Source organism: Heptranchias perlo, unplaced genomic scaffold, assembly GCF_035084215.1.
Source record: "Heptranchias perlo isolate sHepPer1 unplaced genomic scaffold, sHepPer1.hap1 HAP1_SCAFFOLD_513, whole genome shotgun sequence".
In the NCBI taxonomy this organism is placed as follows: domain Eukaryota; kingdom Metazoa; phylum Chordata; class Chondrichthyes; order Hexanchiformes; family Hexanchidae; genus Heptranchias; species Heptranchias perlo.
Window position 1 is genome coordinate 130,828 of NW_027139530.1, and position 18,696 is coordinate 149,523.

Sequence of the window (18,696 nt, forward strand, 5' to 3'; positions counted from 1 at the left end):
CGAGCTCGAGGAGCAGCGAGAGCCCTGACTGACTGACTGATCGAAGACCATTTTGCCTGAAATTGAGGGCGATTTGAAGTGTTGCTGCTCAAAGGCACTCCCTGCTGGTGAGCAGAGGGAAATGCTCGAGTGAAACAGCCGTGCTCGGGCAGACACAGAAAGCTTTTCGGTTTTGGAAAGGGGAAGAGGTGTCCTGTGCCTGAGTGGCAACATGTTAATCTGTGAGCTGCCGGTGAAGTTCAGAGAGTGACCTTGAGGTAATTGCTGCTTATTCCAAAATCACACTCACTCCTTCGAGCCGGAATTGAACCAGCGACCTAAGGATGACTTTATTTTGTTTTATTCACTACAGTCCTCCGCTCTACCCCTGAGCTATCGAAGGGAAGTGATAAACAGTGCTGTCTTTGGTGATTGTTCACCGTGCGCCTGTTGACACGTTCAGACTCGTGGAGTCCGGTGCTGATCGAAGACTTCTTTTGCCTGAAAGCGAGAGCTGAGTGTTTTGAAGTATTGCTGCTCAAAAGCGCTCCCTGCTGGTGAGCAGAGGCAGAGCAGCCTTGTTTGGGCAGACACAGAAAGTTTTCAGCTTTGAGAAAGGAAAAGAGGCGTCCTGTGCCTTCATGGCAACATGTTAATCTGTGAGGTGCCTGTAAAGTTAAGAGAGCGACCTTGAACTAATTGCTGCTTATTGCAAAATCACGCGTTCTCCTTCGAGCAGGAATTGAACAAATGACGGAAGGATGACTTTGTCTTATTTTCCACGACAGTCTTGTCGCTCGACCAGCTGAGGTATCGAAGGGAAGCGGCAAAAATGTTTCACTTTGGTGATTGTTCACCGTGCACCTTTGACACACCCGGACTCGTGGATTCCAGTGCTCATGACTGAGGCTGACTCGGTACCTGCTCATACCGCAGTGCTGTGGGAGTGGGAGCTGCTCCGTGTTCTCCACAGCCTGGGCCAGTGACACAATGAATAATGGGACTGATTATTGATCTGGAGATTGTGGGTTTAAGTTTACGGAGGGTGTAAAGTGGGAGGCCGGGCCTGGAGAGCATTGGAATAGTCGAGTCTGGAGGTAAACAAAGGCACGGATGAGGGTTTCAGCAGCAGAACCTCATTCTGGAAGTTGGGATTTGTTTCTGCTGATGTTAATAACCGCTATAACTGGGCTGAAATTCAATATTCTGGATCGATGTCAAATAAATCACTTTGTTTCAAACAGAATGGGTCAATTACTTGATGAATTCAAGATAAGAGACTAATTGATGTCCTCATTACCGATTATTTTGCCTTTTCACCTTTCTCACTGCAGATTATTTCAGTTCTCATACCTTCAATTACTCTCATGGCCAAGTCCCAGCTCCCCGGTCCTTCCCGAGTGCCTCTCCCAGCCTTGGGATCCAGGGAAGGTATCAGTAATGTACCCGGGATCACGAAACACAAAACCCAGTCTGTGAATCACTTTCAGCTACTGGACTTATCGTGTGTCCCACAGCATCTCTCTCACCTTCGATGTGTGAATAGAGCATCAGGCCTGGGAATCTCGTCTTAAATTTAAATACACTCAGCAAATGTATTTAACAAAATACAAACAAGTAAACACATCACGGCCCAATAATCCAGCACTAAATTCAAAGGAGTAAGTCTGTTATCAAACTCCTTGAGTGGACAGAATAAAGAAAAATCCCAACTCTGAGATCCCCTCGAATCCTTTGCAAATACCTTACAAATCTTGACAATAATCAACAAGTCTAATTGAATGTTGACCTTTATCTCGAGTGGGGTTGGAATACAGAAGTGATGCTTCAGTTGTAATGAACCTTGGTCAGACCCCACCTGGAGAACTGGGCACCGAACCGAGGGAGAGATAAATCGGCCTTAGAAAAGGTACAGTGCAGATTCACCAGAATGATGCCGGGGTTAAAAGGGTTAAATTATGAGGATAGGTGGCATAAACTTGGTTTTTATTCCCATGAGTTTAGAACATTGAGATGTGACCTCATCGAGGTGTTTAAAATAATAAAATGATTCAATAAGGTAGATACAGAGAAATGATTTCTTCAGGAGGGGGAATCCAGAACAAGAGGGCACAAGAAATAGGAGCAGGAGTGGGCCATACGGCCCCTCGAGCCTGCTCTGCCATTCAGTCAGAATCTGGCTGATCTTCTACCTCAACTCCACTTTCCTGCCTGATTCCTTGATTCACTTGGTGTCCAAAAATCTCTCGATCTCATTCTTGAATATATTCAATGACTGAGCATCCACAGCCCTCTGGGGTAGAGAATTCCAAATATTCACAAACCTCTGAATGAATAATTTTTTCTTCATCTCAGTCCTGAATGGCTGATCCCTTATCCTGAGACTATGCCCCTTAGTTCTCGACTCTCCAGCAAGGAGAAACAGCCTCTCAGCATCTATCCTGTCAAGCTCTCCAAGAATTTTAGACGTTTCAATGAGATCACCTCTCATTCTTCTAAACTCCAGAGAATATAGGGCCATTCTGCTCAATCTCTCCTCATACAAGAACCCTCTCATCCCAGGAATCAATCCAGTGAACCTTCGTTGCACCCCCTCTAAGGCAAGTATATCCTTCCTCAGGTAAGGAGACCAAAACTGTACACAGTACTCCAGGTGTGGTCTCACCAAAGCCCTATATAATTGCACCAAGGCTCCCTTACTCTTATACTCCAACCCCCTTGCAATAAAGGACAACATACCATTTGCTTTCCTAATTGTTTGCTGCACCTGCATATTAACGTTCTGTGATCTGTGTACAAGGACACCCAAATCTCTCTGAACAACCAACATTTCTTCGTCTCTCACCTATTCAAAAAATATTCTGCTTTTCTATTCTTCCTACCAAAGTGAATAATTTCACATTTCCCCACATTATACTCCATCTGCAACCTTCTTGATAATCTTACAATTCGAGCTCGGTCATTTACGAGCAAAATAAGGTAGCAATTTTTCACACAAAGGGTGGTGGAAATCTCAAGATCAACTCCCCGAAAGGCTGTGGATGCTGGGGGTCATTAAAATTTTGAATATTGAGATTGATAGATTTGTGTTGTGTGAGGGTTTAAAGGGACATGGGGCAAAGAAGAGTAAATGGAGTTGTGGTACAGATTAGTCCTGATCCAATTGAACGGCGGAGTGGGCTTCAGGGGCTAAATCACTAATTCCAGTTCCTGAAACAAGTCACTGACACCAATCTCCTCCTGTCTGATATAAACCAATCCCACAGTCACTGACACCAATCTCCTCCTCTCAGATATAAACCAATCCCACAGTAACTGACACCAATCTCCTCCTCTCTGATATAAACCAACCCCATTCTCACTGACACCAATCTCACTGAATGGTGGAACAGGATCGAGGGGCTGAATGGCCGACTCCTGTTCCTAATGTTCCGATGTCACACTGAAGTTTCTAACATTCCTCTTCACAGTTCTTAATGCTCCCGATCTTGGTGTTGTCAGGAAATGTTGATCTTATGCCCTTGTACCCAAGCCCAGGTCATTGCTCTGTATTGAGAAGAGCAATGGTCCCAACACTGCCCCTGGGGGACACCACTGTTTACATCCCCACAGTCTGAAAAACATCCATTAACCAATACTCTGCCCTTTATCAAACTTCCCATCCACACTGACCCACTCCCTGTAATACCGTGAGCTTTAATCTGATCAACAAGCCTCCTGTCCGGCATCTTATCAAACACTTTTTAACAATCCATCTTCACAACATCCATTGCATTTTATCCCGACACTGTGTTATTTCCTCCAATATTCCCTGCTGTCTGTCCTTAATTATCCATTTTATCCCTACACTGTGTTATTTCCTCCAATAATCCCTGCTGTCTGTCCTGAATTAATCCACTTTATCCCTACACTGTGTTATTTCCTCCAATAATCCCTGCTGTCTGTCCTGAATTAATCCATTTTATCCCTACACTGTGTTATTCCCTCCAATATTCCCTGCTGTCTGTCCTGAATTAATCCATTTTATCCCTACACTGTGTTATTTCCTCCAATATTCCCTGCTGTCTGTCCTGAATTCATCCATTTTATCCCTACACTGTGTTATTTCCTCCAATATTCCCTGCTGTCTGTCCTGAATTAATCCATTTTATCCCTACACTGTGTTATTTCCTCCAATAATCCCTGCTGTCTGTCCTGAATTAATCCATTTTATCCCTACACTGTGTTATTTCCTCCAATAATCCCTGCTGTCTGTCCTGAATTAATCCATTTTATCCCTACACTGTGTTATTTCCTCCAATATTCCCTGCTGTCTGTCCTGAATTAATCCATTTTACCCCTACACTGTGTTATTTCCTCCAATAATCCCTGCTGTCTGTCCTCAATTAATCCATTTTATCCCTACACTGTGTTATTTCCTCCAATAATCCCTGCTGTCTGTCCTGAATTAATCCATTTTATCCCTACACTGTGTTATTTCCTCCAATATTCCCTGCTGTCTGTCCTGAATTAATCCATTTTATCCCTACACTGTGTTATTTCCTCCAATAATCCCTGCTGTCTGTCCTGAATTATCCATTTTATCCCGACACTGTGTTATTTCCTCCAATATTCCCTGCTGTCTGTCCTGAATTAATCCATTTTATCTCTGCACTGTGTTATTCCCTCCAATAATCCCTGCTGTCTGTCCTGAATTAATCCATTTTATCCCTACACTGTGTTATTTCCTCCAATAATCCCTGCTGTCTGTCCTGAATTAATCCATTTTATCCCTACACTGTGTTATTCCCTCCAATATTCCCTGCTGTCTGTCCTGAATTAATCCATTTCATCCCTACACTGTGTTATTCCCTCCAATAATCCCTGCTGTCTGTCCTGAATTAATCCATTTTATCCCTACACTGTGTTATTCCCTCCAATAATCCCTGCTGTCTGTGCTGAATTAATCCATTTTATCCCTACACTGTGTTATTCCCTCCAATATTCCCTGCTGTCTGTCCTGAATTAATCCATTTTATCCCTACACTGTGTTATTCCCTCCAATATTCCCTGCTGTCTGTCCTGAATTAATCCATTTTATCCCTACACTGTGTTATTCCCTCCAATAATCCCTGCTGTCTGTCCTGAATTAATCCATTTTATCCCCACACTGTGTTATTTCCTCCAATATTCCCTGCTGTCTGTCCTGAATTAATCCATTTTATCCCCACACTGTGTTATTTCCTCCAATATTCCCTGCTGTCTGTCCTGAATTAATCCATTTTATCCCTACACTGTGTTATTCCCTCCAATATTCCCTGCTGTCTGTCCTGAATTAATCCATTTTATCCCTACACTGTGTTATTCCCTCCAATATTCCCTGCTGTCTGTCCTGAATTAATCCATTTTATCCCTACACTGTGTTATTCCCTCCAATAATCCCTGCTGTCTGTCCTGAATTAATCCATTTTATCCCTACACTGTGTTATTCCCTCCAATATTCCCTCCTCTTTGTCCTTTATTAAAGTCCAGTTTTTCCCTCGAGTTTGACATCAATCAGGTTTAAAATTGATGCAGAGTTTCAGCCAATGAGGGAGATCCGGGCTCAGCCCCGCCCACTCGGTGCCGCAAGTCCCGCCCCTCACCCACTCCCATTGGTTGGAGGACCAACCGCCCGCTCGGTCCTCCAGCCCCTCTCCGCTCTTCCTATTGGTCCGGAGCTCCCGTCAATCACCCGGGCAGTGTGAGCTGAGCATGCGCGGTGGGCGGGGAGTGAGGCCGAGATCGTGTCGGCAACAGGTGAGAGATGGGCGGGGGGAGCGGGTTAATAAACCCCGGGGGAGGGGGCGGGGGCTTCACAAACCCCGAGTGCGGCCCCGGGCCCGAATATCAAACAGTGAACATTCTCCTCTCTCTCTCTACACTCCGGGGGCTCCGGTTTAGATCAGACCCGAAACTCAACACACGGCCCGCGGCCTCCGAGCATGCGCAGTGTCAGCGTCAAACCTCGTGACTCATCGAATCAGGGAGCGTCTGTCAATGAAGGAGAAATGGGGATCGGTCAGGGAGCGTCTGTAAATGAAGGAGAAATGGTGATCGGTCAGGGAGCGTCTGTAAATGAAGGAGAAATGGTGATCGGTCAGGGAGCGTCTGTCAATGAAGGAGAAATGGGGATCGGTCAGGGAGCGTCTGTCAATGAAGGAGAAATGGGGATCGGTCAGGGAGCGTCTGTCAATGAAGGAGAAATGGTGATCGGTCAGGGAGCGTCTGTAAATGAAGGAGAAATGGTGATCGGTCAGGGAGCGTCTGTAAATGAAGGAGAAATGATGGTCTCCATATCTTCAGTCATCCAGGGAGCTCAAGCTTTGGATGCCATTTCTTTCCTCCTCGTGGGAATCTGTCTACTCTGTTCCCAAACCAACTCCTCCTTGAAGGCCTCCCACTGTTCAATTATTGTTCTGCCTGCCAATTTTTGATGCCAATTAACCTGGACAAGATCCCTTTTTAACTCATGAAATTAGCCCTCCTCCAGTTAAGAATTTTCATATTTGACTGTCCCCTGTCCTTTTCCATAACTATTCTAAACCGAATGAAATTATGATCACTGCTGCCCCACTGAAACATGCTCCACCTGCCCCACTTCATTCTCCACACCGAGCCCACTGCTGTACTCACACTCACTCTCTCACACTCACTCTCACATTCACTCTCTCACACTCACTCTCTCACATTCATTCTCTCACACTCACTCTCTCACACTCACTCTCTCACATTCATTCTCTCACATTCACTCTCTCACATTCACTCTCTCACATTCACTCTCTCACACTCACTCTCTCACCCTTTCACTCATGGTTTCGGGCCACTGAAAGATGATGTGATGGTTTTGGATTTCAGCACAGGGAGGAGGGAGAGTGTGTGGGACGGGGATTTACAGCTTTGAGGAATGAGAGAGGAAATAATGTTCCATAGAAAGTAGAGTTATCTGATCTGAATTTCTATCCTGTACTTACATTGATAACTTTTATAAACTCCTTTTACAGGGGAGGATTTGCAGAGGGAAACTCAAACCAAAGATCACGTCAAGATCTGACAGAGTCACTCGATTCATCAGGACCTGAATATCATCGGCCTTTGAATGTGGAAGGAGAAATGTTTGTCTGTTCTGTCTGTGGGAGAAGATTTCAAACATCAGTGTGAGTGGGAAAGCACCGAGACACACACACCCGAGTGAGAGTGTTCCAGTGCACTGACTGTGGAAAGAGCTTTAACCAGTTACACAGCCAGAAAAAACACCGCACCGTCCACAGTGGGGAGAAACCGTACACGTGTTCTGTGTGTGGACGAGGCTTCAACTGATCGTCCAACCTGGAGAGACACAAGGACACCCGGACCATGGAGAAACCGTGGAAATGTGGGGACTGTGGGAAGGGATTCAATTACCCTTCAGAGCTGGAAACTCATCGACGCCGTCACACTGGGGAGAGGCCGTTCACCTGCTCCGTGTGTGGGAAGGGATTCATTCGGTCATCCCACCTCCTGACAAACCAGCGAGTTCACTCTGATGAGAGACCTTTAAATGTTCTGACTGTGAGAAGAGGTTTAAATGCAAAAGGAATCTGCTGACACACCAACGGACCCACACTGGGGAGAGGCCGTTCACCTGCTCCGTGTGTGGGAAGGGATTCACTCAGTCATCCGCCCTGCTGACACACCAGCGAGTTCACACTGGGGAGAGGCCGTTCACCTGCTCTGTGTGTGGGAAGGGATTCACTCAATCATCCACCCTGCTGACACACCAGCTACTTCACACTGATGAGAGACCTTTTAAATGTTCTGACTGTGAGAAGAGGTTTAAAAGCAAAATTGAACTGCTGAGACACCATCGTGCTCGCACTGGGGAGAGGCCGTTCACCTGCTCCGTGTGTGGGAAGGGATTCGCTCTGTCATCACACTTTCTGTCACACCAGCGAGTTCACACTGGGGAGAGGCCGTTCACCTGCTCCGTGTGTGGGAAGGGATTCGCTCAGTCATCGACCCTGCTGACACACCAGCGAGTTCACACTGGGGAGAGGCCGTTCCCCTGCTCAGTGTGTGGGAAGGGATTCACTCAGTCATCGACCCTGCTGACACACCAGCGAGTTCACACTGGGGAGAGGCCGTTCACCTGCTCAGTGTGTGGGAAGGGATTCACTTGGTCATCCACCCTGCTGAAACACCAGCGAGTTCACACTGGGGAGAGGCCGTTCACCTGCTCAGTGTGTGGGAAGGGATTCGCTCAGTCATCGACCCTGCTGACACACCAGCGAGTTCACACTGGGGAGAGGCCGTTCACCTGCTCAGTGTGTGGGAAGAGATTCACTCAGTCATCGACCCTGCTGACACACCAGCGAGTTCACACTGAGAGACCTTTAAATGTTCTGACTGTGGGAAGAGATTTAAAATCAGAAACGAACTGCTGAGACATTGACGCACTCACACTGGGGAGAGACTGTTCACCTGCTCCGTGTGTGGGAAGAGATTCACTCGATCATCCCACCTTCTGAAACATTAACTTGTTGACAGTATTGAGTGACCTTTTAATGCAGTGACTGTGAGAAGAGCTTTAAAAGTAGAAATGAACTGCTGACACATCAACGCATGCCCATTGGTTGAGAGACTGTTCACCTGCTCCGTGTGTGGGAAGGGATTCACTCAGTCATCACACGTGCTGAGACACCAGCGAGTTCACGAAATGAGCAGGTCCAACGAGCCGGTCTGTAACACAGGCCAATGACTCAGTGCAGCTCGTTACCCAGTCACTGGGCTCCGTTATAGCCTCTCCTGTCAGTAACACAGAAAGAGAAATTGTAAATCTGAAACAGAAAGAGATAATGTATAACACTTCATATCAACCACCAGTTTTTCCCTCTTTCCGGCTTTTAAAACAATCTGTTTCACAGTTTGTCAAACCCGAAACAGCCTCTGGGATTTGCTGATTGAGAATTTCAGTGGAAATTGGGACCGTCGTTAAGTATCGGAACAAAAATACCCGCTGAGGTTTCGGGATTGTTACTGGTTTATTTATATCAGTGAGTGACCAATTTTAAACTAGGTGAGGGTCTAAACCTAAGGTAAGAGCCTGGGATAGACAAGAGATTCTTCAATGTATCAAGTGAAATTACACTGATTCCACCAACACTGGACATCACATCCCTCAAACATTGTTACCTGTTACTGTATAAAACTGGTGAGGGTGGAAATGGGAAATAACTGAAAAAAACTTCATTGTATCAAAGTTTATTCTGATCATTATTATTACACAAACATTCTACAGCCGGTCCCTAAAAAAGGACCCAATATCAAACCAGTCCCCAGTCCTTGGGCCTGTGCCTATGTTGTGATTTGCACCCGCTTCTGACTGACTTGGTATCAGACGCACTCCCGTCAACAGTAAACGGATGGAGCCGGATCCATAAGAGAAAAATGAGGACCGAGCTCCGCGGTTCTCCCAGAGTGCGGGAGGCGGAGTAACAGCAGCAGACAGAGAGATCTCTCTAAACCAGCCGCTGCCGCCGGAGAGAAGCGAGTCCCGTTCCGAGCCGTGTCTGTCAGGCGCCCGCTGACCCTCTCTTCACTGAAGGGGACCGATTCAGCACCAACTCACACACCCACCATTGGATCATTGAATCACCTTCAACACCTGAATTACATCACCACTTAATCCTCTATACACGAGGAAAGACAAACCTTGTCCACGCAACTTGCCCTCATAATTTAACCATTTTAGCCCCGGTATCATTCTGGTCTTTCTGCGCTGCACCTCCTGCAAGGCCAATATATCCTTCCTGAGGTCTGGTGCCCAGGACTGAATGCCGTACTCTAAATGTGGCCTTAGCAGAGTTTATAGAATTCTAACATAACTTCCACCCTTTTGAATTCCAGTTCCCTTGAGATAAAGGCCGACATTCCATTAGCCATTTTAATTATTTTTTGCACCTGTCTGCCAACTCTTCCTGATTTCCCGAAGTATCTCTGCTCACCCACAGTTCCTGGCTTCTCACCATTTTGAAAATACTCTGATTTATCTTGCTTCGGGCCAAAGTGGATGGTCTCACACTTCCCCAGATTGAAACTTTGAACAGTCTGGGGCTCTTTTGGAGAGAAAAGAGAAGGCTGAGGGTGACCTGATACAGGACTTTAAGATTATGCAAGGGTTTGATCGGTCAGATGTAGATAAGGTGTTTGTACTGTTGGGAGTGGGGACGTCAGAACTTAGGGCCATGAATATAATAGTCATCAATAAATCCAATCTGGCATTCAAGAGAAACATATTTATCCAGAGAGGCGTTAGAATGTGCAGCTCGCTCCCACACGGAGCAGTTAATGCGAATCGCTTGGATGCATTTACGGTGAAGCTGGATAAACACATGGAGGAGAAAGGAATATTCGGGTTTGCTCATAGGGTTAGATGAAGAGGGGTTGGAGGAGGCTCGTCTGCAGCATAAACACCGGTATAGTCTAGTTGGGCCGAATTGCCTGTTTCTGTGATGTACATTCGATGTAATTCTATGTAAGCTCCATCTGACACAGTTTTGCCAACTCACTGAATCTATCAATTTCCTTTTACAACTTTATGCTCCCATCTACACTACTCACTGCGCCTCCTAACTTGGTGTCATCAACAAACCTGGATATACCGCTCTCTATTCCTTTATCTGCCTCATTTATACAGATCCCTGGGGGACACCACTAATCAAATCCTGTCAATTTGAGTACATACCCATTAACCCTACTCTCTGTCTCCTACCTCCAAACCAACTCCCTCCCCATGTCAATGGGTTGCTTTGAATTCCACATGTCAACAGAAATGAGAACAGTCTCTGATGTTAAACCTTAACGAATGCCTCTGGAAGTCAGTATACACATCACCCCCATAGACACTCCATCATTTACCACGTTAGTTACATCTTCAAAAAGTTCAACTATTTTCGTTAGACTTGACTTACCCTTTACAAATCCATGCTGGCTCTCTCTGATCAATTCAGGTTCATCCAAGTGCTCAGTCATTCTTTCCCTAATAACAGATTCTGGTAACTTCCCCACAACAGACGTCAGACGAATCGGTCTATAATTTCCTGTTTTATCTCTCCTACCCTTCCTATATAATGGAATGACATTTGAATTTTTTCAATCCATGGAACAATTCCTGAATCAAGAGAGTTTTGAACGATCATGACTAAAGCATGTACAATTTCCTCACCTATTCCCCTTCGTCCCCTGGGATGGTCACCATCAGGTCCTGGAGATTTGTTTATCTTTAGTCTAATTATTTTCTCCAATACCATTATTTTACTGACACTGAATCCCCTTGATTTATTTTCAGTTTTCCTCGTGTCTCTGGTTTATTATCCTCATGCTTTTCTGTGAGTATTGAGCAAGTCTGCCATTTCCTGATTTTCAATTGCAATATCACCTCCATCTGTCTTTAAGGGGCCACATTACTCTTAGTCACCCTTCTTTCTCTTAATATACGTGTAAAAACCTTGAAAGTTGTCCTTAATTTCACTCACAAGTTTTTCTCGTTTTCCCTCTTTGCACCTTTTACGATTTTTTTTCGTTTCAGCACCACAATAAACAACACTTCACTGTGAAATTTGCTCAATTAGTTCTTCAGTGTCAGAGCGAGAATTGTCCATCCCTAATTTATTTAAAGTAACAAACAAACACAAGCACACATATTCATTCGTGTATCAAAGCACTGATGGACACAGAAAGATAAACACAGCCTGAAACGCAGTCAGTATCGGGATTCACAGGGAAACGGGCAAGCGAAAGAGACAAAGATCAAACAGTCTGAGCCCACAACAGAATGTGACGTGTAGCTGATAGTTATTAATGAGAGGAGGTGGGAAGCAGTATCATGAATTGGCACTGTGGCTTAGTTGGTTAAAGCACCTGTCTAGTAAACAGGAGGTCCTGGGTTCAACTCCCAGTGGTGCCTTTGTGTAATTCGTGGTGTTTAGTGAATTTGAGAAGCACACAGTGCTGTGTTTTGTTCAGGATCCAACACGGAACTGATCAGGAGGTCTTTTCAAAAATGCCTTTTCATCACACAGACAGCCCTCTCATAGAATGTGTCCGTGACACGTTCTTGTTTCTGGGCTCGTTGAGGTCGGGGTATAATTCTTGATTCGATGTTTCATACCCTGGAGAAACCCTAATTTAGCCCTGGACTTTGGATCTTGATCTGCGGTTCAAAGTTTTGCGAAGAGGGAAAAGGAGTCCCCAAATCACTCCACCTGAATCTCAAGTGCTTTTGAAAGTAATTCAGTTCAAACAATCAGGACTTTAAAGGCACCTCAATGACCTGCACTTTCATTGAACGAGCTTTGCTTCCAATTACATTCAACCTTGAAACCGCTCTGGGTTTTCCCCTCACTGAAGCAGAGTGTGGCCGCTCTGTATCTGTGATCATGTCGGTGACGAGGTTCGCTCTGATATTGGTCGCTTTCAGTTTTTAAGATCTCGCCAAGCTCAGGGAAAAGAAACCGCGAATCGAATTGTCCCTGTAAGTGATGAATTGAAGGGATTGGTGCTCCAAGCAGATCTGGAAAATGCGCAGTGCGGTCGCTCAGGAATTCCAAATCCACCCTCTCGCCACTCCCCCCGTCTCAGTCTTTCCATCTTTACCCTTCACTGCCGGTGTTCCAGGTTCGATCATCCGTGGCCGTTCAACGAAGCCTGAGAAGTCCATGAGGGAAAAACACAGAGAGTCAGAGACAGAGACAAGGTGGGATCAAAGTATAGGAAGAAATAGGATCAATGTCAAGTTCTGCGAACGGGCAGAATTTAAGATGGAGCTTGGGAGAGATTCCTTCACGTGTCTTGCAATTTTGCAAGAGACCATTGGGCTCCGAATTAAAAGCATGAGCCGCGCTGGAGAGTCTCTCTGAGAGAGGGAATGCAGTTCGTCAACTCCAGTTCATCGTTATTTGAGCAGTAAACATAACTTTAAGAAGTAGCGCTGCGAGGAGAATTCGAACGTACGCAGGAAATCCCCAGGGGATTCCGAGTCCAACGCCTTAACCACTCGGCCATCGCAGCTACAAACATCTGTTATGCACGGCTGTAAATCAGAATGTGATCTGTGATACAATGTTCTCTCTGACAGGTGAAAGGCCCTGATCCCTGGTCTGTGCTGATTCTCTGATAGTTTACTGGGTAAAGGCCCTGATCCCCGGTCTGTGCTGATTCCCTGATAGTTTACTGGGTAAAGGCCCTGATCCCTGGTCTGTGCTGACTCTCTGATAGTTTACTGGGTCAAGGCCCTGATCCCTGGTCTGTGCTTATTCCCTGATAGTTTACTGGGTAAAGGCCCTGATCCCTGGTCTGTGCTGATTCTCTGATGGTTTACTGGGTCAAGGCCCTGATCCCTGGTCTGTAATTATTCCCTGATAGTTTGGTGGGATTCATTCTGTATCTCTCAGTCTCTGGTACTGTGTGTGAGTGTGGGATTCATTCTGTGTCTGTCAGTCTCTGGTACTGTATGTTAGTGTGGGATTCATTCTGTATCTGTCACTCACTGATACTGTGTGTGAGTTTGGGATTCATTCTCTGTCTTGTCAGCAGTGTGTGTGAGAGTTTGTGATTCATTCTTTATAGGCAGTCTCTCATACTGTGTGTTAGTGTGGGATTCTTTCGGTATCTGTCAGTCTCTGTTTCTCCATGTGAGTGTGGGACTCATTCTTTATATACAGTCCCCAGTACTGTATGTGGGAGTTGAATTCATCCTAAATATGCAGTTACTCATACTGCATGTTAGTGTGGGATTCATACTGTACCTATCAGTCCCTGGTACTTGATGAGAGTGTGGGATTAACTCTGTGTCTGTCAGTCTCTAGTACTGTATGTGAGTTTGGGATTCCTTCTGTATCTGTGAGTGTTGGATTCATTCTGTGTCTGTGTGTCTCTGGTACTGTATCTGAATGTGAGTTTCATTCTGTATCTGTACATAATTATTCTCTCAGATTACATTATTGCGTTCAATACTTCAGCTTTAATATCTTAATGTTTGAAGAGTTTTCCTCCTTATTTAATTTGTAAATATGGACAAACTTTAGGATTTAATGTTGGAGGTTTTAATCAGATAATTTGTGTGCTTTTTGGACCACTATTAAATCTGCATCTCTGTGAGTACGATTGTGGATGATAATGAATCTTTCAAACTGATAAGGTGACATTTTTGAATTGGTTTGTAATGTGTAGATCAGTCTGTAGAAATGGAATTGATACTGTATCTTTCAGTCCAATATTGTATGAGATTTTTGGACTGGTATATAATGTGTATCTCAGTCTGCACTAATAGAATTGATACTCTATCTTTAAATTTCATTCTACGAGTGCATTCTGAACAGGAATCTAATTTGTTTCTCAGGTTTACTATCTTTCAGTATTTCTCAATCGATACTGTACGTGAGGTTTGGATTTGTTTGCAATTTGTAGCAAATGGTTCACTTTTCGAATGGATATTTCATGTATTAAAGTCATGTGTGAGAGAGTTCTGGGATAGTATTCAATTGGAATCTCAGGTACATTATTGGGATTCATTCTGTCCCTTTCAATCGGATACCATGTGTGATTTCTCTCTGGTATTTAATTCGTAGCTGTGTTGCCCTATTGTGAGATTGACACAGTGCCTTTCAATCTGAGAGTGTGATTTTGGACTGGGATTTTTGTATCTACCTGTCAGCGGGACAGAGTTCGGGGCAAATGGAAGAGTGTCTGCCTCACCCGCTCTGTTTGAATGTTGGATTGAAAGTGTGTCTCTGGAACTTGGGATCAGTGTGGGACTGAGTACTTCTGCTGTCTGAGACTGTGGAACTGATGACCTGTCTGTGTCTCTGTGCTCGGTGGGTGATAATGTACCTCCTGTGTGTGAGAAGGAGCTGGCTGCACTCCTCCTTGTGCCTCGGGTGGAGGAAACATCACATTCATTCTGGATCATTCAAGGATTCGCCTGTGGAAAGAAAATTATCTCTTGTAACTCAAGAAACGGTGAGGTTGAAAATGGAAAAGTGATCAGTTTAATATCTCTGCTAATGATCATTTTGAATATCCACAAATGAAAACCAGTGATACAAACAGTGTCAGTGTCTGACTCCACTGCAGCACTCAGCTTCTGCACACCAGGTGTGTTGGGCTATTTTACAACAATTTAGTGACATCCAGACACAACCCAACCCCTGCACTGATCCATGAATGGGACTACCCGATGGGGCAGGGACCTTTGTCCAGGTCAGGTTTCTAATCCCCTCTCCCATGGGACTAACCGTTCAACCCAAACATAACAGCCGCTGTTTAAATTGTGTCCTTCACATTTCTCACCTGGTGCCTGCAATAGATGCTCTTTGTATAACTCCCCACATCCTTACTGTCCGGCTCTGTTTCCACTCTTCACTGTCCAATAACAATAAACAGGGTGAGACTGGAACTAAACCAGGACCATTCACTCCTGGTTTGGGGAGTGAAAGCAGCAATGGTTTTAATAGCAGGTTCTTCCCATTCTCTCTCCCTTCCCCTGGACACACCCTGTCCACACCCAGCCCGAGAATGACCTCTCCCTTCCCCCCTCTCACTCCATGTTCCGGGACCAGTTCCTGATCCACTCCGCCTCTTACAAACAGCCCCCGGACTCCCCCTGCCCTTCCCCCGGACTCAATGCCGATCTCTGAGCCCATCTGCGGACACGGTCCCGGAGCGATGAGCTGCTGTAACGAGGCTGCTCTTTGCTCCCTTCCCCCGGGGGCCGTGATCTCTCCATTCCCGCCTGTCTGAGCAAAGGAAGTGGGTCTGGGGGAAAGGTCAGAGGGAATGGGCTCCACAGGCAGTGCAGGAACAGGCACCAGAATGGGAAACAGATGGGATTCCACCAGTGCCTAACGCTGGAATCCAGACTGACTTTACAATCTCCAACTATTAAACTCGAGGTTTCCATCCCTGCTGTTTCTCTCGGGCTCTTTTGATGGTAAAGAGTCTTTCAGAGATAAAGTGAGCGGCTGTGGAATGAGCCAATGGGTTCTGTTCATTCTTGGCTCCCTTACTGACAAAGTGACGTTTGACTCCGAAACTGGAGGGAGGATTCCTCAAACCAATCCTGGAGAAACGGGGGAGGAAAGTGGGAGTCGGTGTATTTGCTGGGACCGTGTAGGATTAATATCAGGCAGCAACAGTCCCAGTTTATTTCAATCGGAGTGAAACTCTCGGTCACTGAGATTAATACAGAGCGGCCCTGAGCTGCAAGATTGCAGAGGGGACAACATGCAAGAGAGGGTTAAATGTGTGACACTGTCCCTGAGAGTGGGATTAATAATGTGTTTGTCTCTGAAATAATATCAGTGAGAGATGAGACTGCATCTTCTGTCACTCCACCTTGGAATAGCAATTGGAATGGAATATTTACCAATTTGTTATTGGGTGAAAACGGGACATTACAGGTCAGTTTCTCTCTCTCTCTCTCTTTTGTACAGATTATGAAGGTGGGAGACTGTTACTGAGAGTGATACAGAGACACTGATAGGAAGTGTAATTCTGATACTGTGCCTGTCTGTTTTTATCTCTCTCTACCGCTGTACATGAAGGTGGAATATTGTTACTGAGTGTGAAACGGACACACTGATGGGAAGTGTGAGACTGATACTGTGTCTGTTTGTCTGTGTGTCTCTCTTTGTCTGTCTGTCTTTCTCTCTCCCCAGTGCTGTACAAGGAGGTGGGATACTGTTACTGAGCGTAATATAGACACACTGATAGAAAGGGAAAGACTGATTCTGTGTCTGTGAACAGACCTCCGGTGCTATTGGTGAGACGGTCACTGTCCCTTTTACTGTATATCAACCGGTCTGACGGGGCATTCATCATTCGCCAGTCCTGTAAGGAAAGGTGGAGAGAAACCGTCTGTAACTGTCTGACACTGGACTGTCTGTGAGTGTTGAATTTATTCAGTAAGTAATCGTGTCTGGGTGTTGAGAACGGGATGGAGAGGACACCAGTTACTTTTATCTGACAGTCAGTCAGTTTAGCAGGAGAGAGAAACACAGAGAGACTGGAGGAGCCCAAAGCGGATAATTTGTATTTTCATCTTAACCAAAACATATCACTGTGTGCGGACAATATAATAATGTAAAAGGAGGAGGACAAGGTGAGGCACAGACAGCATTGAATCTCATTTCACTATGGACAGACGCAGGACTTGTCCCAGGTGAGGGTTTTGTGTTTAAAGATCACTTCACTAAAAACACCTTGACGATCTGGGGTTACAGATGGACATGACGGGCAGGAAAAGACCAGCTCTTTCATCAATCCTGCCCCACATGCCTGGAGCATCGTGACTGGACACTTCCTACACACACCACCAGCCCCACCCACCGGGAACATGGAATCTCCTGGGAGCGGTTACAAACCAGAAAAAAACAGAAAAAAGGCGGAGAGAGAGTCAGCACCCACCGCACCAGAGAGAGTCAGCGCCCACCGCACCAGAGAGAGTCAGCGCCCACCGCACCAGAGAGAGTCAGCGCCCACCGCACCAGAGAGAGTCAGCGCCCACCGCACCAGAGAGAGTCAGCGCCCACCGCACCAGAGAGAGTCAGCGCCCACCCCACCAGAGAGAGTCAGCGCCCACCGCACCAGAGAGAGTCAGCGCCCGCCCCACCAGAGAGAGTCAGCGCCCACCGCACCAGAGTCAGCGCCCACCGCACCAGAGAGAGTCAGCGCCCACCGCACCAGAGAGAGTCAGCGCCCGCCCCACCAGAGAGAGTCAGCGCCCACCGCACCAGAGAGAGTCAGCACCCACCGCACCAGAGAGAGTCAGCACCCACCCCACCAGAGAGAGTCGGCACCCACCCCACCAGAGAGGGTCGGCACCCACCCCACCAGAGAGAGTCGGCACCCACCCCACCAGAGAGAGTCGGCGCCCACCCCACCAGAGAGGGTCGGCGCCCACCGCACCAGAGTGAGTCGGCGCCCACCGCACCAGAGAGAGTCAGCACCCACCGCACCAGAGTGAGTCGGCGCCCACCGCACCAGAGAGGGTCAGCACCCACCGCACCAGAGTGAGTCGGCGCCCACCGCACCAGAGAGAGTCAGCACCCACCGCACCAGAGAGGGTCAGCACCCACCACACCAGAGAGAGTCAGCACCCACCGCACCAGAGAGGGTCAGCACCCACCACACCAGAGAGAGTCAGCACCCACCGCACCAGAGAGAGTCAGCACCCACCGCACCAGAGAGGGACAGCACCCACCGCACCAGAGAGAGTCAGCACCCACCGCACCAGAGAGAGTCAGCACCCACCGCACCAGAGAGGGACAGCACCCACCGCACCAGAGAGAGTCAGCACCCACCGCACCAGAGAGGGACAGCACCCACCACACGAGCCGGGAATACATTCCAGATGCTCAGTACTCTGTGGGAAAAGAAGCTCCCAACATCCAGACTATTCTTCCCTCTTTGTGGTCGGACGCCGGTCCGCTGCTTCCCCCCAATCTGTGAAACTGGAAATAATCTATCACTGGGCAAGCTGATCAACCATGAGATGGGAGCCATTCAAACACCGTGGGCGCTCTCCCATTGAATTATATTCTGTGCGGAGCGTTCGGTTTTTCGCGAGGTGAAGAAACTCTTGTCTCTCCTTGTGTGTCAATGTGAGGCGAGTCTCAGATGATATTCTCACAGTTGAATCCAAAATGTGAAATGTAACTTGTT

The 18,696-nt window shown here is 46.7% G+C and overlaps 2 non-coding genes across 2 annotated transcripts; one reads left to right on the forward strand and one right to left on the reverse strand.

The window, feature by feature from the left end:
- Positions 1-289: 289 nt before the first annotated feature.
- Positions 290-382, reverse strand: trnay-gua (transfer RNA tyrosine (anticodon GUA)). Its single transcript has 2 exons — positions 347-382; positions 290-325 (listed from the first exon to the last, which is right to left on the reverse strand). It is a non-coding gene; the product is annotated as a tRNA-Tyr (tRNA).
- An 11,485-nt stretch (positions 383-11,867) lies between these two features.
- trnat-agu (transfer RNA threonine (anticodon AGU)) lies at positions 11,868-11,941 on the forward strand. The gene has a single exon. It is a non-coding gene; the product is annotated as a tRNA-Thr (tRNA).
- Positions 11,942-18,696: the final 6,755 nt, after the last annotated feature.